Raw genomic sequence first — 27,134 nt, forward strand, 5'->3', positions numbered from 1 at the left:
TCATGAGGGAAAAGGATCATGCAAGGTCTGAGCGAGTAGTAGTGTTGGAAGACATCTAAAAAGAAAGAAAGACTAGTTCAGATTAGATAAAGAGTCCATAATAAGTCACTCAAACGAATTATTAAGGCTAGGACCCAACAAACTATTTCATAACTTGGAAGAGGGATATCGTAATCCAAGCTATAAAGTATTTGAAGGTAGGTGAGTGACGATTTACCAAATTCCACCATGAAAAAAAGAATAAACTATTAAGTTTTTATCAGATTTGAAACACCTAGATCTTTTGAGTTTCATTGAACTTTCAATGGCATGTTTAAATCTCGATTGTTCCCTCTCAATTTTGTGACTGGGATGCCGAGGATCACAAACAAGGTTTGAATAACCATGCAAATTGACTTCGTACCCTTAACTTTATCACCTAATCGATGTGCCGGTTAACCACACACGCTCCACCGATCTATGATAAACATTAAGTTACCCTTTGTTACACTTACTAGTCCTTGTTAGTGTGTCGGTTAATCACACACACTCCATTAACGACTTGGTAAGGTGCAAAGTTTAATTTCATGGGTTAGCACCCATTTCACATTTTTTCTAAAGTAACTAAGATTGGGAATTATTAAAGTTTTAGTTATTTTATGATTTCATTATACTTTTAATGAGGATTAAGTTCCTATTCAACCCGTTCGGCCAACGACGCCCACCAATAAACGAAGCGGTGCGTGAGAGTGGACACCCATTAAGCTGCCATTTTATAGGCTGTAACCTTATACCCCCTTTATAGACCGACTTCATGAATGCGGCCTACTAACGGTAAGACTGACTTATTCTTATACATATATATATATATATATATATATATATATATATATATATAATTTAAACATTTAATATAATAATAGTATAGAGGTTGAATTTTAAACTTTCAAAGTTCTAAGGTTCAATTCGGAATTAAATCATTAAGGTGTGAGACTTTACAAATTCCAAGACTTAAGGGAAACTTTTGAAACTATTCAAGACTTTTCAATTTCATAACTTATGATTTTAATTGTCTATTAAAATAAAGACCATTCATTTTATGTAACCTATGATTCTTTAATAACTCTTTTAAAGAAGTGACTTTTGCTAATGCATCACTTGCGGACAAATTATGGACTCCATCAATAGGCATTTAGTTCAAGAATTATACTAACAAACAAGTTACAAATAATTCCTACTATCTACTAAAACTCATAAGTATGAACACTCACATAAATAAATTCAAGAATCATATAAACACATATAAAACTAGAAATTTTGATAATTACCATTGAAAATGGATTAACATAATCATTACCGCATCAAAAAACATGTTTTATAAGTCTAAAACAGTTAAGGGTAATGATCCTAGTCCATTTCCAATAGCAAAACTCGAAAAACTGCATTTTGGGCCTCCTACTCGTCCAACGCAAGAACCTACTCGACGACTAGGATGAATTTGTGCTTGGAATCGTCGAGTCCCCCTAACACTCCTATGGTGTACATGCAACCCTAGAAACCTTGGATCTATGTTTTCTATAAAATACATGCAAATTTGATTTTCCAAGGTTCTCAACCTAACTAGCATGTTATGGGGTACTTGTAATATATAACTTTATTAGAGTAACATACCTTTACTTGTGGTTGATTGCTTGGAGTCTTTAGTGCCTAGCACTAATAATGTGGGTCCCTCAAGTGGAATCACAAATCACCAAAAACAAGTTGGAAGCTTTGAGATAATATGATGCTCTCTAGAAATCGGCCCACCCTTGTTCTCTCACACACTAGTACCATTTCAAGTGCCAAGGACATCTTTATATAGAATGGAGGATTAGGGTTACATGCATGTAAACCCTAATACCCATGACTTTTCATTTACATACGATCCAGGGGTTAAAAGCTCCATGGCCTATCCATGGACTTCCATACACTCTTAGTCCATCCTAAATAAATCTTAGCCCAATCCATATATATGTAAGAGTCCATATTTAATTAGCCCCTTTTGATCACTATATTAATTCGAAATTAATTCTTGATCAATACTAATTAAATAATATGATTTCTTATTAATATATTATAACTTATAATATATTAATACATCATAAATATCTTATTCTCAAGAATATATCCATACAAATTGATAGGTAAAGTGCATCCCAAATGAACCATGCCGGGTCGGGTCAAGTTCATACCAAATATAGTTACGGAATTAGACACCTTATCCAACAATATCCCACTTGGATATGTCTGATAACTATAGTTGCAAGTAAAACTTCAGGAACCAACCAGCAATCGTATCTTTTTAAAGACTTGTTGAACTATGATGCGCCATTTTATATAAGTGATCATATAATCCTATGTTCTCAAGATATCAGCCGGACAAATACATGGAACAATGTCATACTTATCGTCCAACAGTTTGTTTCTCGATCTCTGATTTGTTTGACATAGAACTAAATTGAACACATCAATTAGGTTCTGACCAGGCCCGACACATAAGTCAAAACCAAATCATGGAGGGGACCAGATATCAATTCTATTCCTAAAAGGAACAGATAAACTTCGACTCATATGCTTGTACTAATGAGCTGTTGAATTATGCACAAAAGCACGTTTTATGACATCAAATTAATGATGTGTTTTCGTACAATCATTGGATAACCAACTCCTAGTCAAGAACTCATATCTCTAGGTTTGAAGATTTATATGATATTACCATGTCACGATCACTCAAGATAAATTCACTAAAGTGATACAAGTGAGCATGGTTTTAATCCAATACTTAGACCTTAAGGGTACTCATAAATGTTGCAGCAACCATTGCTATGTCTAATGCACCTTATAAAAATCTACATGCCCAATTCATGACAGTCTTAATTCAATACCTACTTCCAAAGTATGACTAAATGTTGAGGGATTGAATAATATAATTACTCTGGAAGTCAAAACATGCAAAATTGAAACAATAATAAACGATTAACACAAGATAGCAACACCTTCATCATAAATAAACAACTTTTATTTAATCAGCCCGATCCTACTAACATGTTGCAAATGCCTAACCCTAGTCAGTCCCTTCATGAGGGGATCTGCAGGGTTCTCTTCTAATGATACCCTCTTTGCCACGAGGAGTCCTTCTATCTTGTGTCTTATGAAGTGATATTTTTTGTCAATGTGTGTCTGGATCTACCGTGATCAGTTGATTCCTTGGCTAAGGCAACCGCACTATTGCTGTCACACAAAATCTCCATAGGCTCCAGTATAGTTAGCACAACTCCATGGTCTCCAATGAAGTTTTTTAGCCATATCCCCTCCTTTCCGCTTCACTTGCTACTATGTACTCTGATTCAAAAGTAGAATCAACTACTATCTCCTGCTTGGAACTTTTCCATGTAATTGCTCCTCCATTTAGGGTAAAGACCCAACCTGATTGAGAACGTAAATTATCCATATCTGTCTGAAAGCTAGCATCACTATACCCAACTACTCTCAAGTTATCACTGCCACCGAGAGTAAGAACCCAATCCTTAGTCCTCCGCAGGTACTTGAGAATGTTCTTTACCGTAGTCCAGTAAGCCTTGCCAAGATTTCCTTGATATCTGTAGACCATGCTTAAAGAAAAGGCCATATCAGAGCGAGTACAAGTCATAACAGTGACATGATCGAGCCAACAACGGAAGCATATGGTAATCGACTCGTCTCAACTATCCTAGCATCTGTACTCGGACTCTGAGGCTTACTTAGTTTGGCATTGTGCTAGATTGGTAAGTCACATTTCGTGGAATTATGCATGTTGAATGTTTTCAACACCTTATCCAAGTTGGTACTCTAACTAAGTCCATTTAGTCTTTTAATCCTGTCTCTCAATATCCTTATCCCTAGGTTATAGGTAGCTTCTCCAAAGTCCTTCATAACGAAACACTTCCCAAGGAAGGACTTAACCTCCTACAAAGTTGGGATGTCATATCCTATGAGTAGAATGTCATCCACATACAGTACCAAAAATCAAACTATACTCCCACTAGCCCTGACATATACACATGACTCATCTTCGCTCCATAAAAAGCCAAACTCTTTGACTTTCTCATCAGAACACATATTCCATCTGCGAGATGATTGTTTCAACCCATAATGGATTTCTCAAGCTTACACACTCTGTTAGGGCACTTTTGATCGACAAAACCCTCTGGCTGAGCCATATAAACATCCTCAGCCAACTTTTAATTAATGAAAGAGGTTTTGACATCCATTTGTGTAACACTCGTGTTTCTAGCCTAGGCATTTATATTGAGTTGATAGTCTAGGTTAACCTTTGTAACTCATTTTGAAGAAATGAAAGAGAATTATGTGAATATTATGTAAATTATGTGTTTTATGCTTAATTATTAGGGCTTAATTAATTAAGAGTAAAAATAAGCGTCAAATTTAAAGTGTGAGATAAGCCCGATATCTTTACATAAAGTTGTAGTGATCGAATCAAGCATTTCGGGGATATAAAGAATTCTAAAATCCAAGTTATGACCTGTCGAAATTTCGCAACAAAACCGGCACGGTGTTGAATGTCGTAAAAAGTGAGTTTTTGAGAAACTACTTTTTTGCCTTAGTGATCTAAACGAAAGTTTTAGTATTTGTCAAACCGAGAAGTTCGATAAAAAGAACGCCCAAATCTGACTTCGTATGAGGAAGTTATGATTTTTCGAAGTTTCAGCTTAGCAGTAGACAGCTAAAAACTCGAATTTTAGATCGAGCGATTTTGACCCAACACCACCTAAACGAGAATCGAAGATCTCGTCATTAGGAGCACAACGGTAAAAAGTCTGACGAAAACGGACGTCAAATGAAGAAGTTATGAATTTTTAACGGATTTCCTGTCCCGGTCTGTTAAAAATAATAATATAAAATTTAAATTCAAAATTAGCCGACGAAGTTTAAATGGAAGTTGTAGAGTGTAATTTTAGCTACGTGTGCATATAAAGAACGTCAAAAACGGAGGTTGTATGCGAAGGTTATGAATTTTAGAAGATTTTGGCACAAAATTAAATTTCGCATAGATAAGCTTCACCCGGAAGTGCCACGTCACCCTCGCCTCACATGTGCCACGTATCCGAATTCTGCTGAGTCACCGAAGCCACTTGGCGATACGTGTCGCCTGCCCTCGCATCCGAAGTTCGGTCCACTAGAGCTCCGACACGTGTTCCATTCCTCGTGTCCGAGCCTCGCAGAAGGAGCCACGTTCGAAGCCTCAGACTAGACCGTGGTCCAATCAGAAGGCGACAGTGAGCCCCTTGCATGTGCGAGCCATGTGCGAGCCACGCGCAACCCACGTGCAAGCCCTCCCCTGTGAGCTTCGGATCTGCGACGCGTGGCCTCTTCTCAGTCCTTGGATCAGAAGCCTCGCCCCTATAAATAGAAGGGTGCGAGACCTCCCTGGTAACTTTGAAAATTTGTCAATTTTATGTCCTAAACCCATATTTTCTTCATGTTAACATCCCGCAAAGCCCCGGTATCGACTGTAAAGCCCGGTATCCTCCACGAAGTGCCCGAGAAGCCCGGAAAATTTATCTTTTCAATTTTGAAGCCCGACTTTTGCAAAGCCCGGTTTCTCATTAAAACTCCCGGGTTTATTAGAAACGATCATTTTAGGAAACGAATTGCTGACCGATTATCATCAAATCATGTGAGTGTATAGTCACTTTCATTTTACACATAGATATGAAGTATTTACCTTATAATACGTGTTATGTGCAAATATATTAATTGTTTATTTGAGGTGACTGTTGTGTTGATGTTTTATACAAGTTTTAAACCGTATAAGTATTTTTATCTACAAATATGTTGGGTAGAACATGGGTAGATAGTGATGTGTGATAAAAATAAAATTGTTGAGAGGCCTCGATGTGTTTTGAGATCCAGTGATCTAGCGGAGTTTGGATGACGACCACAGACTTTCTAGACAATCCAGTGGGAAACATTAGCAGGTCCGCAACCTGTAGGTGTTAATGAACTGAGAGTGTTCATTCGTTGTACTCCATCCCCCTCATGGTTTCCTCTAGGAAATGTATGGCTGAGGAAACCCCTTAGCAGTAGTGTCCATCCTGATGATATTCTTTAGGCTAGGTCCCTTGTGAAAAGTGTTTAGGGACATAAAGTGAGGATAACGGGAACGGGTAATCAGGGTTATTGTTGATTGGTGAACTTAATAAGTTTATTATTATTGTGGGTTGAAAACCCTATATGCTCACTAGGCTCCCAAGCCTGACCCACTCAGCTTTTTATGTTACAGGTAGTGGACTCCGAGCATAGTCGGAGGACGACGAGAGATTTTTGGATTATAGGCCATTAGTTGTAAATAACTGTTGAAAGGCTTATAATGTCTTGTTTGTGACCAATTCCGCAACATCTTTTAAAAAGGTTTCTCTAATTTTATTTTAAAAAGCATAAATTAAATCAGTCTTTTCTGGCCGAGAAATTGGGGGATGTCACAGTTGGTATCAGAGCATTAGTTTAAGCGAACTACGAAATTGTAGAATTTCTAGACTTGAACTTAGAATGCTAAGTGATGATTGTGAGATGAGTGTCTACCATATTTTAGTCATGAGCACTAGTTTATTTTAGGGAAGATGCCTAAAATGCCCTTATGTGCTAAATGCTATGTGTTTCCCATGTGTGCCATTATTTGTTCGGATCTATGGTCTGTTGCCGACCGTATCTGGAAACCTTATGTGTGTAGGATTCTAAGCATACGATAACGAGATTAGAACTAACATGTAAACGTTTCGGAGTGATAAGGGAATTGACATGTATAACAAAGATAAAGACCTAAATTCGCCTTATTCGTTATATAGATTGTAATGGCAAGAACTCGTAGTGGAGCTGCAAATGCAAACAGAAACGGGGATCAACAGCCTCAACCTCAACTAGTTGAGCAAGTACCTGTTGTAGGAGCTACACCTGAGCCAATGACGATGGCTGGGGTACATGCAATGATACAGATGATGTTAGATCGCCAAATGGAGGAGACAAGGTGATTACTACAACAACATAGGGAAGAGACTACAATGCCTATTGAACAGCCCGTATTGAATGAAGGGCAATCAGTAGGAGGGAACTACAGTGGGACTCTTGGTCAAGCCAACCCACCGATAGTTAGACAAAACAACCAGGATGGAGGAGTTGATGGACACGGATGCAAATACAAAGATTTCATGGCATCTAAACCGCCGTGTCTATCTAGAAGTCCGACACCGGTGGAAGTCATGAATTAGATCTCCGAAATGGAGACGATGTTTGAAAGTTGCGAGTGCAGCAACAAACAAAAGACTGCATATGCGATTCCTCTATTAAAGTCTGGTGTATTGAGCTGGTGGAAGTTACTAGCTGATTCGAATGAAATTGCAGTACTACTCTGAGCAGGATCTTCTGGAAATCAATAATGAGTTCCAGAATTTAAAGAAAGGAAAGATGAGCGTTACTGAATACGCTGCTAGTTTTATGGAAAAGATGAAGCTTCTTCCTCATCTAGTTCCAACTGAACTCTCTAAGGTCAACAAGTTTGCCCTCGGATTACCAGTGGACTTTGGTCCGATGGTTAAGCAAGCAACCACTTTGAGAGCCGCCATCTGGGCTGCTAAGAATGTTGAGGTTCAGATCAAAGAGAAGGGTCTAGAGAGGGCAGAAGTTGGTGAAAAGAGAAAATTTGAAGGAACTTCAGGTTCCAACAAGAAAAGAAAATTTTCTAAGTCCAAGAAGTTTGGAGGAGGAGGAGGAGGTGAAGTGAAATGGTGTGAGAAGTGCAAGAAAAAGTACTTTGGGAGATGTAGTGAGGAGGTGACTTGCTTCAAATGTGGAAAGACTGGGCATTATGCCAATGTGTGTCTGTCCGACAAGAGGGTATGTTTTGAGTGCCATGAAGTAGTGCATATTCTTAAAGACTGTCGAAAGAGGAAGGATGCAGCAAAGCCCAATCTACCACCAAAGTTGAAGGCGAGAGCCTTTCAGATGACACTTGAAGCTGCAAAAGAAGAAGTCGATGTCGCTTCAGGTACCTTTCTTGTAAACGAATTGCCTCCCCAAATTTTGTATGATTCTGGAGCCAATTACTCCTTTATATCGCATGAATTTGGTAGAAAGCTAGCTTTGCTTGTAGATAGGCTAGTTGATGCCTTATTAGTTGAGATTGCTAGTGGCAGGTTTGTACCTGTTAGCCATCGTATGAAAAACATCCTCATTGACTTAGATGGGAATAAGTTCTACGAGGAATTATTGCCTATCGAGTTAAATGGATTCGACATAGTTTTAGGAATGGATTGGTTTAGCGCCAACGATGCTGAAATATTATGTAGAAAAAAGATAGTAAAAGTAAACCCGCTAGGGAAAGAGTCATTTATGGTGTATAGAGACAAACGCAGAGTAAATTCTGGAATCATTTCCCTAATGAAAACCAGAAAGTGTTTGGCCAAGGGATGTACATCATATCTAGCGTTCGTGATCGATGCTAAGATGGAAAAGAAGGAGGTGCAGAATATTCCGGTGGTGTGTGATTATCCAGAAGTCTTTCCCGAAGATCTTCCTGGATTGCCCCCTGATCGACAAGTAGAATTTCGTAACGACTTGTTACCAGGAACGATGCTGATAGCAAAAGCACCATATCGATTAGCACCAATAGAGATGAAAGAACTTATGACATAACTTCAGGAGTTATTGGACAAAGGTTTCATTCAACCTAGTTCATCGCCCTGGGGAGCTCCTGTGTTATTTGTAAAGAAGAAAGACGGAAGCATGAGAATGTGCATCGATTGCAGAGAGCTGAACAAAGTGACGATAAAGAACAAGTACCCGTTGCCAAGGATCCAAGACATGTTCGACCAGTTACAGGGTTCGAGCTATTTCTCGAAGATCGATCTTAGGTCGGGATACCATCAACTAAAGGTGAGAGAGCAGGATATCAAAAAGACTGCGTTTAGAACAAGATATGGACACTATGAATTTTTGGTTATGTTGTTCGGACTAACCAATGTCCCAGCAGCTTTCATGGATTTGATGAATAGGGTTTGTAAACCATTCCTAGATAAATCCATGATAGTATTCATAGATGACATCTTGATTTATTCAAAAAGCAAGCAGGAGCATGAAAAGCATCTGCGTGAAGTGCTAGAAGTCCTGAAAAAGGAGAATTTGTATGCCAAGTTCTCCAAATGTGAATTTTGGATTCAAGAAGTCCAATTTTTAGGTCATGTGGTTAACCAAGAAGGAATAATGGTTGACCCAGCAAAGATTGAAGTTGTGATGAAGTGGGAACAACCAAAAAGCCCTACGGAGATTCAAAGCTTTTTAGGATTAGCTGGATATTACAGAAGGTTTATCCAAGGATTTTCTTCGATTGCTACACCATTAACAACTTTGACCAACAAAGGAGCTACTTAGGCTTGGAATGAGAAGCATAAGGAATCCTTTGAGAAGTTGAAGAAGAGATTGTGTGATGCACCGATTCTTTCGTTGCCTGAAGGAGTTGATGACTTCGCAGTTTATAGCGATGCGTCTGGAGTTAGGTTAGGTTGTGTTCTGACCCAAAGGGATAAAGTGATAGCGTATGCATCAAGGCAATTGAAGGAGCATGAATAGAACTACCCCACTCACGATTTGGAGTTGGCACCGATAGTATTCGCCCTAGAGATATGGAGGCATTATCTTTATGGCACAAAGTGTAAACTTTTCACTGGTCATAAGAGTCTTCAATATCTCTTTAATCCAACGGAATTGAACATGAGGCAACGACGCTAGCTAGAGTTACTTAAGGACTACGACTGTGAGATACTTTACCACCCTGGTAAAGCAGATGTGGTTGTTGATGCTCTCAGTCGGAAGGTAAACCGTGAAAAGAAAAGGCCAAGAGCGTTGAGAATTGAAGTTGTCTCGACAATTGTGGAAAGTATAAAGAAAGCTCAAGAGGAAGCTTGAGGGAAAAATGACCGAAAGGAAGAACGTTTGTGTTCGGTACAAACAACCAAGGGTTGAAGGTATTCCAAGATAGGATTTGGGTACCTAAGACGGGCGGAGTAAGAGATCTTCTGATGGAAGAAGCTCACAAGACCATGTATTTGATTCATCCCGGCAGTACAAAAATGTATAAGGATCTAAAACCCTATTATTGGTGGCCGACGATGAAGCTCGATGTTGCTAAGTATGTGGCCGAGTGTGTAACCTGTGCTAGGGTTAAGGCACAACATCAGAAACCGCATGGGAGTTTAGAACCTTTACCCGTACGTATGGGTAAATAGGAAGACATCACCATGGATTTTGTGAGTAAACTGCCCAGAACAAGGAACGGTCACGACATGATTTGGGTTGTCGTTGATCGCTTCACTAAGAGTGCGCATTTCATAGCAGCAAAAGAGAAGTGGTCTATGGATAAACTTGCGAATTCTTATGTGAAGGAAATTGTGAGGCTTCACGGTGTTCCGTTAATGATTGTGTCCGATCGTGATAGCCGTTTTACCTCGAGATTTTGGAGGAGTCTACAAGAGGAATTGGGTACTAAGTTGTGTGTGAGTACAACGTATCATCCGCAAACCGATGGTCAGAGCGAACAAACGATTCAAACATTAGAGGATATGCTGAGAGCATGTACCCTAGAATTCCAAGGTAACTGGGATGAACACTTACCTTTAGTAGAATTCTCTTATAATAATAGTTTCCACTCAAGCATTAAGATGGCACCTTATCACGCTTTGTATGGGGAAAAGTGTCGAACGCCATCATGTTGGCTGGAAGCTTGGGAAAAGCAGTTTATGGGACCTGAAATAGTCCATGAGACTGTTGAAAACTTGAAAGTGATAAGGGAAAGGATGTTAGCTGCTCAAGATCGACAAAAGAGTTATGCTGACAAGAAAAGACAACCGATAACCTTTGAAGTTGGAGATTCGATTTTACTTAAAGTCTTGTCGTGGAAGGGACTTATAAGATTTGGGAAATGAGGAAAGTTGAGTCCAAGGTTTATTGGACTGTTCAAAGTTCTTCAGAAGATCGGGAATCAAGCTTAGAAGCTAGAGTTACCGGAAGAACTGGAGGGTATTCATAACACCTATCATGTGTGTTACTTGAGAAAATTCATGGGAGATGTACCCGACATAATTCTGATTTCTAAGTTAAGGTTGGATGAAAACAAGAGGTTGATCGAAGAACCCGAGGCAATCGTTGACCATAAGACTATGAAGTTACGACACAAGATGGTCGATTTAGTGCTTGTGCGCTGGAAACAAACGAATGGACCAAATCTCACTTGGGAAACGGAGAGTGACACGATGACTCGCTACCCGCATTTGTTTGGTGATATATGATTCCAGGGACGGAATCATCCTAAGGGGGAGAGAATTGTAACACTCGTGTTTCTAGCCTAGGCATTTATATTGAGTTGATAGTCTAGGTTAGCCTTTGTAACTCATTTTGAAGAAATGAAAAGGAATTACGTGAATATTATGTGAATTATGTGCTTTATGCTTAATTATTAGGGCTTAGTTAATTAAGAATAAACATAAGCGTCAAAATTAAAGTGTGAGATAAGCCCGATATCTTTACATAAATTTGTAGTGGTCGAAACAAGGATTTCGGGGATATAAAGAATAGCAAAATACGAGTTATACAAAAGAAGTTATTGTTGGATTAGTGTCTAAGTCCATAACTATTTTGGTATGTACTTGACCCGATGGTGCATGGACCTTTTGGGTTGCCTTCACAAAAGCAACTTGATAGGATGAATTATGGAGAGAAAGGATTAAATATGATTTATTAATATATTATGTGTGGCAACCCGATATTTCAACTCCTTGTAAGGACCAAAATGGGTCAGGTATTGTAACCGCTTCTAAGTAATAAAATTTACTTTCATAATAAAACGTACAAATAGTTCTATTTAATTTCCTTCTATGATTAAATGTCTTTGAACCATGATCGTACGTGAAAAGAACGCCCAAATCCGACTTCATATAGCGAATATGTGATTTTTCCAAGTTCGGCTTAGCAACAGACCGCTAAAAACTCGAATCGGAGATCGAGCGACTTTTGGCCGGAATGACCTAAACGAGAATCGAAGGTCTCGACAATGGTATTCCAGCGGTAAAAGGTCTGGCAAAAACCGACATCAGATAAAGAAGTTATGAATTTTCTAAGAAATTCCTTAAACACGATGGATTTTTAATAAATAATAAAAATATAATTTTGGAATTTGCCGACGGAGTCTAAACGAAAGTTGTAGAGCATAGTCTCACCTACGCGAGGATATAAAGACCATCGAAAACGGAGTTCGTATGAAGAAGATATGGATTTTTGAAGTTTATTAAATAAATTAATTATTTATTTAATTCAAAATTCGGATATTATCCGAAGGGGAGTCAGCATCCTCCTCCGAAGTACGCGCTGCGTACTCCTGTACGCCCCGCGTAACCGAGAGGATTGGCCTCGGATCGTCCACGTCGCCATATCCGAGGAATCCGATCCATCCGACCCGTCCGACCTGTCCGACCCGACGTCCCATCCGACCCGGCGTCCCATCCGACCCACCTCCCCAACAACCCGTCCCATCCGAACCGAGGCAGTCGAGGCTTCGGTCATGCATGACGTACGCGTACGCAGCGCGTACGAGCGTACGCCCCGCGTACCGAGGCAGACCAGCCTTCCTATAAATAGAATGCGAGGGTTTCCAAAGAAAGGGTTCATTTCTCTTCTCTCTCTCTCAACTTTGCCTCGTTTTCCGTGTCCGTTCAAACCCGAAGCTCTGGTCTTTTTGGCTCAAGTCCCGAAGGTCGATTTTACTCCCGAGATTCCCGAGAATCCCGAGGAAAATCCGTTTCCCGAGACGAAACTCTGCCCGGTTTTCCATCTCGCTATCTTCAAACTTTCAAGTGAGTTTCATACCCCTAAATCAACCTTTTTAATTATTCTAAATACTTTTATATGCTTTCAAAGGGGGGGATTACAAGTAAAACACACGAGTATTATCGTGCGTTACATAAAGAAATTCTTTTATATACTGTTATATATTCAAATCACATGCGATTTATAAACATTTAAAGGAACTTATATATATATATATATGTATATATGTATATATATAACATATGTCACAATAGCATTTTACCTTTTAAAATATAATGTTCTTGTAATGCATGTATAAACTAAACTATTCTTAGATTTTTCTTGTCTATCCTAGACTCTACACCCAAAAATCTATAATTTCATAAACAAGCGATTCCTTTTCTCAATGTTTCTAAACAAACAAGACACGCTTTTTGGAAACTATAATAGGTATGGTTTTACGAAACAAATTTCTAACTCTTATGTAGTAGAATCACATATTTCAAGAAGTTCACTTTCGTGTACAAGAACAAACGTAACATTTTAACAAGTAGATCTGTTTTTATACCACGGATTTGTGAGACACTAACTTCATGTACGTTCGAGTACACATTTCAAGTCCTGTATTATATACCAGAATCCCTTGGAGGGGGAGCATGGTGTTTGTGTATAGATCTATACGGGCTTGACAAACCCGCGCCCTGACTGTTAGCTGCAGTCCACCGTTTGGGGTGACACACGTCATAACATTTCAACGCCTGAAGAACGTTGTGTATAGGCATTCAGAGTCAATAGTATGGTTATAAAACTCACAAGGGGTATTAAAATGCATTGATTTACAAGGTTTTCAAATTCATTGGTTCTTTTACATTTACATACATTTTAGAAACAAACATTGGTCTTGAGTGAAGGCTACTTTTATACTAGTAGAAAATATTGGATTTTCTAACCACAAACAAACGAAGATAAAACATTTCAGTTCATTCAAACATTGTCACTTAAATACTTATGAAATTCACCAGCTTAAATGCTGATCTACTCTTTCAAAATTACTTGTATGTCCCAGGGAATCAGTAATTTCAGGTATTCATTTCGCTTTTGATGAAGGGATGCTGCGGCGCCAGTTTAATCTCGTATTTTGACATCATATTGTAATTGAGTTTTGAACATGTAACCTTTGACAAATGTAAACTTTCAATTATATATATGATGGTTGTATTGCTTTCTTTACTATGTATTCATTTGTTACGTTACCACATGAAGTCATCCGCCCCCGAACGTTTCCGCCGTTCAGGTTTGGGGGTGTGACAGATTGGTATCAGAGCAATGTTTATAGTGAACTAAGTATATCGAACCACATAAGATATACAAACTATAAATGCTTAGGGGACTAATACTCTCTGACAAAACAAATTTTCTTTTTACACTTAAGCAGCGTTTCGTTCAACTTAAATTGGTAGTTCATTTAAGTACAAATACATGCCTACCACGAACTATTTTCATGTTATACAACTATACAAGTATTTAGACAAGTTGACACTACGATTAGGACTCGATATATGTAATCAGATTTTGGACAAATATAGCGTGATCAACTATATTTGCCCAAGATTGGACCAACGTATATCGAGGAATGATCGTAGTAAGCAACAAGTCAAAACTTACCAAACCATTACAAGAATCAAACACAAGCACTTAAATACTATAGGAGTATTTGCTATCTAAACTAGTTTAACTTACATGTTTTACATGTTCCGGCTTTACTCAATTCTTATAACCCTTTTTCTCGTACAGTCAAATGGCTGGATTTCACCACCCTGGCGACCCCTACTTTCCCAACCAAGGCAACGGAGGATGGATCGAAGATGATCCCGAAGAGGACGAGGAACCCATAGAAGTGGGTGATGACTCCGGTACCGACTCAGAGCCGGAAGTTATCGATCCACCACCCATTCAACCTCCCGTCTTCGTAAGGAACTTCCAAGGACCGACTCCCGTCTGGGGAAGTCACCTCCACCATTGGAGCCAACAGCAAAACCTACGCCCTCCCTACGACATGTGCCGGGACTTCTATGATGTCCGCGGCGGAGGTTCGGCTGATCGAGCACTCCCGGTAATGGTGGGTAAGTTAGCCAATCAGTCCTATCAGTCTGGAGTACAAGCTAGCCGACTCCGGGATATCAACGTGGAAGTGCAGGTTCACATTTCTGACATCCGTAGGCTGGACAAGATGCAAGACAACGCTCAATTCCAAACCGAAGCGTTTCAAGCGCAAATGATTGCAGCCCTCGCCGAACTAAGGGAACAACAAGACGCTTTCGATAGGCATCTAATGGTGTCAAAGCAATCAGATGCGGAGTCAAGCTCCAAGCGCAACCTTCGACGCAAGTAGTGCTTGTCAAGGACTCAAATTTTGTTATAGCTTAGGACCTCGGCTAAAAGTCTTTAAATTTCTCGAACTTTGTAATCAGAGACCCTTATAGGGGTCAAATTTTCATGATCGTTGTAACAACTTTTATATTAATATAAGTGGCACTATTACTACTATGTTGAGTATTTCGTTCGAACATTGAATGGTCTTTGTGAACCCAAACACTCGTTTCATACCTTCAGTCTTACAAATAGCTTTCATTTTTCTATTTTAAGACTTATACTTTCATCTGTTGTTGAACTATAGCGATTTAGTTCATGAGACACATACATTTTTTCCATTCTATGAAATTCTTATCCTTGTCTTTTCAATCTATAGTTGAAGGATGCCTCCGCGTAGGAATCCAAGGCGAAACAACGGTGAGGAAGCACCTATACCACCACCACCTCCACCACCTCAATTTGATGATGTTATGTTTCAAGCAGCAGTCACCGCGGCAGTGGCAGCTGCCATGTCACAGATCAATAACTCGAGTACTAATGGCTCGGGATCTGGCACACACCTATCCAACCATGGCGAGAGTCATGGACCACCTCGGGAATGCACCTATAAGGACTTCACTAATGCCAAGCCCCGACTGTTTTATGGTACTGGTGGTGTGATGGCCCTGAGGCAGTGGATCGAAAGGACGGAGGCAGTCTTTGAAATATGCTCCTGCCCCGAGCACAGCAAGGTCAAATTTGCAACTTTCACCCTTCTCGATAAAGCTTTAACTTGGTGGAATGGCCACGTTAAAGTACTTACCCTAATCGTGGCAAACTCCATAAGCTGGGAGAGCCTGAAGACCATGATGATGAGAGAATACTGCCCACGGGGAGAGATTCAAAAGCTTGAACACGAGCTATGGACTCTCGGAATGGTTGGTACCGACATCGCTACTTATACCAACAGATTCTGCGAGCTGGCAATCCTTTGTCCAGATATGATTGCTCCCGAGAGCAAGAAGATAGAAAGGTACATCTGGGGACTGACGCCCCAAATGCGATCAAGCGTGTTAGCTTCTAAACCTGACACCTTTGAAAGTGCTAAGGAACTGGCACAATCTCTGATCGACTACGGAGGTCATCAGAACTCAACCACTTCTGCACCAGCCCCACAGAAAGCAAACAACAACTACAACAACTACAACAACAACAATGGCAGGAAGAGGGCATGGATTAAAGGGAAGGGTGGATCTTCCCAAGAATCCGCAAAGAAACAGCTGCTGATAGTAAATGCTGCCACTGTACCTGCTACAGCTCCTACAAATACCTACCCAACAAAGCCTTATATAGGCAACCTCCCAAAATGCACCAAATGCAATTACCACCACCATGGACTTTGTCGAGCTATGCAGTGCGCCAACTGCAGCCAGAAAGGGCACACAGCCCGTTTCCGCAAGGAACCCGCAAAGCCGATCACTCAAATTCCCGGTGCGGGTGTAGGGCAGGCTTGCTACGGTTGTGGCGAGGTGGGCCACTACCAGAGAAACTGTCCTAAGGCAGCAGGCACCGGAGGTGTGAGACGAGTTTTGGCAATAGGCCACAACGAAGCTGTAGCTGACCCAACTATTGTTGCTGGTACGTTCCTTCTCGATAATTCATACGCATGCATATTATTCGATAGTGGAGCGGAGAGAAGTTTCGTGAGTCAAAACTTTATTCATTTACTTAAACCTAAACCTAGCAAGTTAGAAAAATCATTCACTATAGAGATGGCCAATGGAAAAACCGAAAACACAAATTGCATATACATGGGCTGTACGTTAACATTAGACGGCCATTCTTTCCCAATCAATCTCATGCCGGTTTAAATTAAAAGTTTTGACGTCATAGTCGGCATGGATTGGTTGAGCCTTCTTCGCGCCGACATCATGTGCTTTGAGAAAGCAGTCCGTCTTAACCTCCCAAACAACGAAACATTAGTTATCTACGGCGACAAATCTAGTGCAAACCTTCGCATCATTTCGTGCATCCAAGCTCGAAAGTGCTTGCGGAAGGATTGTCGAGCATTCCTAGCGCACATCGTCGATACAAGTCAAGAACTGAAGGACATCAAGAGCATCTCGGTAGTACGCGACTTTCCCGATATCTTTCCAGAAGAACTGCCAGGATTACCACCGCAACGCCAAGTCGAGTTTAGAATCGACTTAATTCCAGGAGCTACCCCAGTAGCGAAGTCGCCTTATCGTCTTGCACCAGCAGAGATGCAGGAACTTTCCAGTCAACTTAATGAACTCCTTCACAAAGGATTCATAAGACCAAGTTTCTCACCTTGGGGAGCACCGGTCTTGTTTGTAAAGAAGAAAGACGGATCGTTCCGTATGTGCATCGACTACAGAGAGCTGAACAAACTTACTGTCAAGAACCGCTATCCTCTACCCCGTATCGACGACCTATTCGATCAACTTCAAGGGGCGAACTACTTCTCCAAAATAGACCTGCGATCCGGATATCACCAATTACGAGTTCTAGAGGGGGACATTCCAAAGACAGCCTTCCGAACTCGTTATGGACACTACGAATTCGTGGTGATGCCGTTCGGATTAACCAATGCACCAGCAGTATTTATGGACCTAATGAATAGGGTATGCCGCCCTTACTTGGATCAGTTCGTCATCGTCTTTATCGATGATATACTTATCTACTCTCGAAGTGAGGAAGAGCATAGTCAACACCTACGAAAAGTCCTAGAAACACTGCGAACGGAGAAACTCTATGCGAAGTTCTCTAAATGCGAATTTTGGATTCGAAGAGTCGAATTTTTAGGTCACGTTGTTAGCGAGAAAGGTATACACGTGGACCCTTCCAAAATTAAGGCTATTGAGAACTGGTCGGCACCAAAGACACCTACAGAAATTCGTCAATTTCTAGGTCTAGCTCGCTACTATCGCAGATTCATAAAGAACTTTTCGAGCATTGCGAAACCTCTTACTTCATTAACCCAGAAAGGAGTGGCCTTTGACTGGGAAGCGAAACAAGAGAAGGCATTCCAGACACTAAAACAGGCCTTGTGCACCGCACCGATACTATCCCTCCCCGAAGGGATAGAAGACTTCGTAGTGTATTGCGTTGCTTCAAATCAAGGACTTGGTTTTGTTCTTATGCAAAGAGGGAAGGTTATCGCTTATGCCTCCCGACAGCTTAAGACACACGAAGTGAACTATACGACACACGACCTCGAGTTAGGAGCAGTGGTATTTGCTCTGAAGATCTGGAGGCACTACTTATACGGAACAAAGAGTACTATATTCACCGATCACAAGAGCCTTCAACACATTTTCGATCAGAAGGAACTCAACATGCGACAACGACGATGGGTTGAGTTACTGAATGACTACGAATGCGAAATTCGTTATCATCCTGGCAAGGCCAACGTAGTAGCCGACGCCCTCAGTCGAAAGGAATACACTGGTCGGAGGGTCAAATCTCTGACCATGACTATCCATTCCCACCTATCCACACAAATTAAAGAAGCACAAATGGAAGCTTTGCAACCTGAAAATGTGGCGGGTGAATCCCTGCGAGGAATGGAGAAGAATTTAGAAGTCAAGGGTGGCGGAGCCTACTATCTCATGGACCGAATCTGGACCCCAAATCATGGTGGTTTCAGAAACGTAGTCATGACCGAGGCTCACAATTCAAGATATTCCGTTCACCCGGGTTCAGATAAAATGTATCTGGATCTTAAGAAACTGTACTGGTGGCCTAACATGAAAGCAGAAATTGCTACCTTCGTGAGTAAATGTCTTACTTGCGCTAAGGTTAAGGTCGAGTATTAGAAACCGTCAGGACTACTACAACAACCCGAGATACCGGAATGGAAATGGGAGTGGATAACTATGGACTTCATAACCAAGTTACCCAAGACGACAGGTGGACTCGATACGATATGGGTCATTGTCGACAGATTGACCAAATCCGCACATTTCCTACCCATCAAAGAGACTGACAAAATGGAGAAGCTTACAAGAACTTACTTAAGGGAAGTAGTGCGACTGCATGGTGTTCCAATATCCATTATCTCCGATCGAGATAGTAGATTCACTTCAAGATTCTGGCAGTCACTACAAAGTTCCCTGGGAACCAGGCTAGACATGAGTACAGCCTACCACCCACAAACAGACGGACAAAGTGAGAGAACAATACAAACTTTAGAAGACATGCTGAGAGCCTGCGTGATTGACTTTGGTAAGGCATGGGATATTCATTTACCCCTTGTCGAATTTTCATACAACAATAGTTATCATACAAGCATAAAGGCTGCTCCGTTTGAAGCCCTCTATGGTCGAAAGTGCAGATCCCCTCTGTACTGGACTGAAGTTGGCGATACCCAGTTAGCTAGAGGAAGGGTTCCTGAAAGCACACTCACAGGTCCGGAGATCATACGTGAAACAACAGAGAAGATCGTTCAGATTCGTGAACGATTGAAGGCCTCAAGAGACCGACAGAAAAGCTACGCTTACCAAAGGAGGAAACCTTTAGAATTCCAGGTAGGAGACCACGTCTTATTAAAGGTCTCACCGTGGAAGGGTTTAATACGATTTGGAAAGCGTGGGAAACTAAATCCAAGATACATAGGGCCTTTCGAGATTCTTGCCAGAATCGGCCCTGTGGCTTACAAGCTTAACCTACCGCGCGAACTTAGTAACATCCATCCAACCTTCCACGTCTCAAACTTGAAAAAGTGTGTGTCCGACGAGACTCTTGTTATTCCACTCGACGAGATCGAGATCAACGAGAGCCTCAACTTTGTGGAAGAACCAGTAGAAATCATGGATCGAGAGGTCAAACAAACAAAACAAAGTCGCATACCCATCGTGAAGGTTCGCTGGAACGCCAAGCGGGGACCCGAATTCACATGGGAACGCGAAGATCAGATGAAACAAAAGTACCCTCATCTCTTTCATGTTCACTAGTATCTTTACTACATTAAATTTCAGGACGAAATTCTCTCTAACGGGGGGATGATGTGGCAACCCGATATTTCAACTCCTTGTAAGGACCAAAATGGGTCAGGTATTGTAACCGCTTCTAAGTAATAAAATTTACTTTCATAATAAAACGTACAAATAGTTCTATTTAATTTCCTTCTATGATTAAATGTCTTTGAACCATGATCGTACGTGAAAAGAACGCCCAAATCCGACTTCATATAGCGAAGATGTGATTTTTCCAAGTTCGGCTTAGCAACAGACCGCTAAAAACTCGAATCGGAGATCGAGCGACTTTTGGCCGGAATGACCTAAACGAGAATCGAAGGTCTCGACAATGGTATTCCAGCGGTAAAAGGTCTGGCAAAAACCGACATCAGATAAAGAAGTTATGAATTTTCTAAGAAATTCCTTAAACACGATGGATTTTTAATAAATAATAAAAATATAATTTTGGAATTTGCCGACGGAGTCTAAACGAAAGTTGTAGAGCGTAGTCTCACCTACGCGAGGATATAAAGACCATCGAAAACGGAGTTCGTATGAAGAAGATATGGATTTTTGAAGTTTATTAAATAAATTAATTATTTATTTAATTCAAAATTCGGATATTATCCGAAGGGGAGTCAGCATCCTCCTCCGAAGTACGCGCTGCGTACTCCTGTACGCCCCGCGTAACCGAGAGGATTGGCCTCGGATCGTCCACGTCGCCATATCCAAGGAATCCGATCCATCCGACCCGTCCGACCCGTCCGACCCGACGTCCCATCCGACCCGGCGTCCCATCCGACCCACCTCCCCAACAACCCGTCCCATCCGAACCGAGGCAGTCGAGGCTTCGGTCATGCATGACGTACGCGTACGCAGCGCGTACGAGCGTACGCCCCGCGTACCGAGGCAGACCAGCCTTCCTATAAATAGAATGCGAGGGTTTCCAAAGAAAGGGTTCATTTCTCTTCTCTCTCTCTCAACTTTGCCTCGTTTTCCGTGTCCGTTCAAACCCGAAGCTCTGGTCTTTTTGGCTCAAGTCCCGAAGGTCGATTTTACTCCCGAGATTCCCGAGAATCCCGAGGAAAATCCGTTTCCCGAGACGAAACTCTGCTCGGTTTTCCATCTCGCTATCTTCAAACTTTCAAGTGAGTTTCATACCCCTAAATCAACCTTTTTAATTATTCTAAATACTTTTATATGCTTTCAAAGGGGGGGGGGGATTACAAGTAAAACACACGAGTATTATCGTGCGTTACATAAAGAAATTCTTTTATATACTGTTATATATTCAAATCACATGCGATTTATAAACATTTAAAGGAACTTATATATATATATATGTATATATGTATATATATAACATATGTCACAATAGCATTTTACCTTTTAAAATATAATGTTCTTGTAATGCATGTATAAACTAAACTATTCTTAGATTTTTCTTGTCTATCCTAGACTCTACACCCAAAAATCTATACTTTCATAAACAAGCGATTCCTTTTCTCAATGTTTCTAAACAAACAAGACACGCTTTTTGGAAACTATAATAGGTATGGTTTTACGAAACAAATTTCTAACTCTTATGTAGTAGAATCACATATTTCAAGAAGTTCACTTTCGTGTACAAGAACAAACGTAACATTTTAACAAGTAGATCTGTTTTTATACCACGGATTTGTGAGACACTAACTTCATGTACGTTCGAGTACACATTTCAAGTCCTGTATTATATACCAGAATCCCTTGGAGGGGGAGCATGGTGTTTGTGTATAGATCTATACGGGCTTGACAAACCCGCGCCCTGACTGTTAGCTGCAGTCCACCGTTTGGGGTGACAAACGTCATAACATTTCAACGCCTGAAGAACGTTGTGTATAGGCATTCAGAGTCAATAGTATGGTTATAAAACTCACAAGGGGTATTAAAATGCATTGATTTACAAGGTTTTCAAATTCATTGGTTCTTTTACATTTACATACATTTTAGAAACAAACATTGGTCTTGAGTGAAGGCTACTTTTATACTAGTAGAAAATATTGGATTTTCTAACCACAAACAAACGAAGATAAAACATTTCAGTTCATTCAAACATTGTCACTTAAATACTTATGAAATTCACCAGCTTAAATGCTGATCTACTCTTTCAAAATTACTTGTATGTCCCAGGGAATCAGTAATTTCAGGTATTCATTTCGCTTTTGATGAAGGGATGCTGCGGCGCCAGTTTAATCTTGTATTTCGACATCATATTGTAATTGAGTTTTGAACATGTAACCTTTGACAAATGTAAACTTTCAATTATATATATGATGGTTGTATTGCTTTCTTTACTATGTATTCATTTGTTACGTTACCACATGAAGTCATCCGCCCCCGAACGTTTCCGCCGTTCAGGTTTGGGGGTGTGACATTATGGGAATAATATATTAAAGGAGAAATCATATTGTTTAATTAATATTAGTCAAGAATTAATAAGAATTAAGTTTGTGGCTAAAAGAGATTAATTAAACTTAAGGGACTTGAATTGTAATTATAAGATAATTGCAATTTGGCCATGAATTACCTTATAATATAAGGTAGGACGAATTCTATGGGGAAACCCATTAGAAATCGTCCAAGGCTTATTAGAGAAGGGTCCATGGGCTGCTTAGGGCTTAAGCAGTCAGTTTAGGGTTTCCTAGTTCAAAACCCTAATAGCCTACATGTATATAAAGTGCCCTTAAGCCCCAAAAATGTAGCTAAGACTCCTTCTAGGGTTTGTAGATGTTTTGGGCAGCCTCCTTCTCTTCTCCTCTTCATCCTCTTGCTCTTGATGTTTGTGAACCATTAGAGTAGTGACATTTGTGATTCTAAGCTTTCTAAAGTCAATACAAGATGGAATTGTGATTGTTATTGCTACATAACAATAAAGGTAATATCTTAAACCCATTCTTATGTTGATTTGATTACTTGTATACCAGAACTAGGGTTTATAGTCTTGGATGAATGGCATGTACAATAGAGAAACCTAGATCAAAGCATTAGGGTTTGCATGAGCACATAGGATGTTCTTATGGCCAAAACCCATCAGTGGTATCAGAGCCTTGATTGGTTTCTATTGTATTGATGCCTTGTTAACTTGTTCATGCTTGAAAAATTCGATTTTGGTGAGTCTGCCTGATGAACTCGGCGAGTCTATAGGGGTACTCGGCGAGTTCGAGCGTCAGAAAGAGGGGATTTCAGGATTTCTTGCTATTTTTCTCATGGATACTTGCCTTATCTGTTTTAGGTCATTAAAATCTGATTTTATACATATTTATGAGTATATCCTTGATTAAACAAAAGATAATTACCAATTTATTAGATAATAATTTCCATATATGATTATAGTTGATTATTTGTATTAATTGGGTAACTTATTTTGCAAGAAATTGAAATTAGGTCAAATATAGATAATGATAAAATTAATTGTTTAATTTATATTATTTGTTATTTGATCCTTGTGTTATGAAAAGTTTCAATTTTCCCCTTTAGGTTTTATAGTTTAAATTTGAACTCAAAAGTTTTTTGTTTTGAAATTTAAATAGTTGAAACCCTAATGTTTTGAAAAGGTTTCAAAACTTGCCCTCAAGTTTTGGAATTTAAATTTTGATTAAAAGTTTAATTTTGATGTATATTTAAATTCTAAACCCTAATGTTTTGAAATGTTTCAAAACTTCCCCTCAAATTTTGGAATTTAAAAGCTGATTAAAAGTTTAATTTAGGAATGTTTGATTCTAAAACCCTAGTGATGTTTTGAAAAGTTCATATCACACCCTTATACTTTTATTAATTAATTAAGGTGTATAATTAAAAGAGATTTAATAAATCCATAACGTTTTGGTTTACAATTTAATTGAATTAAAAGTATAATTGTTAAGCTTGACCACCTAGTATTTTAAAAGTGTAAAATACACCCTATACTATATATAACATTAAAAGTCTAACATTATATATATATATATATATATATATATATATATATACATATATATATATACATATATATATATATATATATATATATAGATATATGTATATATATATATATATATATATATATATATATATATATATATATATATATGTATGTATGAGTAAAAGTCAGTCTTACCGTTAGTAGGCCTCATTCACGAAGCTGGTCTATAAGGGGTGTTTAAGGAAATTGCCTATAAAATGGCGATTAAATGGGTATCCACTCTTACCCACCGCACTCTTGACTAGTGGAGGGTCGTTAGCCTAACGGGTAGGATGGGACATAAACCTTCCATTAGAAGTATAATCAAGTACAAAAGTAACTAAATGTTTTACAAATTCCCAATCTTAGTTACTTTAGGCAAAAGTGAATTGATGCAAGTCCATGAAATTACACTTTGTACCCTTGCGAAGATGTTAGTGGAGCGTGTGTGGATTACCGACACACTAAATGTTTCTAAGCAAAGGTAGCAAAGGGTGACTCAATGTTTGTCATAGTTCGGTGGAGTGTGTGTGCTTAACCGGCACATGGAATAGGTGACTGTAACATGTGGGGGCACCATGTAAGTTTGAATGGTTATTCACACCCGCTTTGTGATCCTCGTTATCCCAGTCACAAACTAAAGGGGCATATCGAGATTTAAACATGCCATTGAAATGTTCAATGAATCTCAAAAGATCTATGAGTTTTCAAAGCATTTAAAACTTAATCGGTTTTTCGTTTTTCATGGTGGAAAATTAGTGAATTGTCATTCACTTACCTTCAAATGTTCTGCAATTTGGGTTACGGCATCCCTCTCCCGAGTTGTCGAATATTGCGTTGGCTCCTAGCCTTAATATCTCATTTGGGTGATTTATTAAGGACTCAATCTATCAACTAACTTGAATTTATTTTTCTCCCGTTTTGTAGATGTCAATGTACGACAACTATGGTCATCCCAAATCCCGTGGAACAAGCATTCCACATGAAGATGATATTCCACGATTTGATCGAGGAACAAGAAATCATGCTTCACTTCCTCCACCTCCTCCAATTATTCTCCCTAACCCACAAGATCGAAGAATTGAAAGGTTCAATGTCACTAAAGCCCTATTGGAAATGAAACATGAAGATGGTAAACTCGTGTGTGCCCACATTCTACGAATGAAATCACACATCGATAGTTTGATAATGTTGGGTGCGTCATTCCCTGATAAGTTGGTTGTGAACTGGGTTCTGCAGTCACTTCCTGAATCATATAATGAGTTCAAAAGAAAGTATTATATGATGGATCATGACGAAAACCTCATTGACGTAACTTACATGCTCATTGTTGCTGAATCAGAAATGATTTGGCAAAGCAATGGAGCATATTTGTTGGGAAAGTCAACCAACCATGCTTCCGAAGATATTCTAGGAGAATCGACCTGCGTTTGCCGCCAAGAGAAAGGGCGTTGAATACAAGTCTGCCCTAAGAGCCTGAAGAGTCTAGAAGATGGGAGAGTCAAAGAGTATGGCTGTGCTTCAAGTAAAATCCACTATCTAACTCCATTAAGTTCCTAATCATTGATTCTTAATACATAATCTGATGAGATTACATTTGAATGTTTTGCAGGATCAGTGAAAAGAGAAGAAACTTGATGGAAAATTAGGATGAGTCTAATCACAACGAAATTAATCTCGATCACATGGACTTGAAGATTAGATTTTGAGCTTAGTAAGTTATGATAGAATTGTTAAGAATATTTGACTACGTAGTTTTTAAGTTGATTTTGCATTCTAAGGACAAATGTTTTCCGCTACTTTTATGAATCAAATAAAATTTTCATTTGACTTATTTATTTATTTATTTATTTCCTTGCAATGAAATCGTTATGAAAAATTGATGTTTGCATATTTCTGCAACGAATGGATAAGATTCTTAATTATGTTAATAGTGGAAATGTCAAGAATTTACCAAATATGGAGAATTTCTCATCGCCCAAGTTTCAATTGGACAGAAACTTGGAATCATGCAACTTGGTTGCACGATGAATGAGAAATTTCGTATTTGGAAATTAGACTAATTCGTTGACAAAGTGTCAAGTGAAGGGCTAGGAGATCTAGTACACATAGTTGTGTGTTGATCAAGTCCACCACAAGGGTAACAAAGATATTCGTCATGATTTACTAAAGGATTAGTAAATATGATTATACTTATAAGTTTAAGTGTAATTCTGAATTGATTGAAAAAGGTTTAAATCAATAGCAGAACGAATAAAAGAATCAAGTAGGCAGAAAGATAAAAGTTTCTCTATTCTAAGAAGAAGGGAGAGTATCTTTTATACTTTATGATATGTCTTAATGATTAAGAACCATATTTCAATTGATCCTCTAAATAAGTCTTAGTACAAGTGTATGTATAAGAAGAGGAATCAAGATTTGAAGAAATGGTTAAATCAAGAAGTCAATCATACTTCATTCCAAAACAAGTCTTAGAGTTAAGATTGTAATATTGAGTGACAAGTCTTAAGAAGGTTTATAACATTCATCAAATGTAGAATTTGGAAAAAGGCTTTCCTATTCTCGCACATTTGAAATTGGAAAGTTTTGATGTCTTGGATAAGATAAAGACCAACTAGGACCAATTTTATGAAATGTTTTGTCTTGATAAAGGATACACTAACTCTTGAATATTTGTTTGTCAAGAAATATTTATTGACAAGAGAATCTTATATGTCAAGGAGTCAGTGGGAGTCTTAATGGTCTTTAAAGGTTTCAAGAACAAATCAAGAATAAACCTTATCGATCATCATTGGCACACGAGTAGAGGTTTACAACCTATCGTGTTGACATTACCTTGTTTCTGTCCCGTTCCAATTGAGTTAATTATGGATGTGAGCCTATGAGTTCTCATTTGAATGCATAAAAGGCAAGGAACTTGATCAATTGAAAGTACATTGATAGGAAAGGGTGAACTG

This window comes from Lactuca sativa, chromosome 3 (genome assembly GCF_002870075.4).
Source record: "Lactuca sativa cultivar Salinas chromosome 3, Lsat_Salinas_v11, whole genome shotgun sequence".
Lineage (NCBI taxonomy): Eukaryota > Viridiplantae > Streptophyta > Magnoliopsida > Asterales > Asteraceae > Lactuca > Lactuca sativa.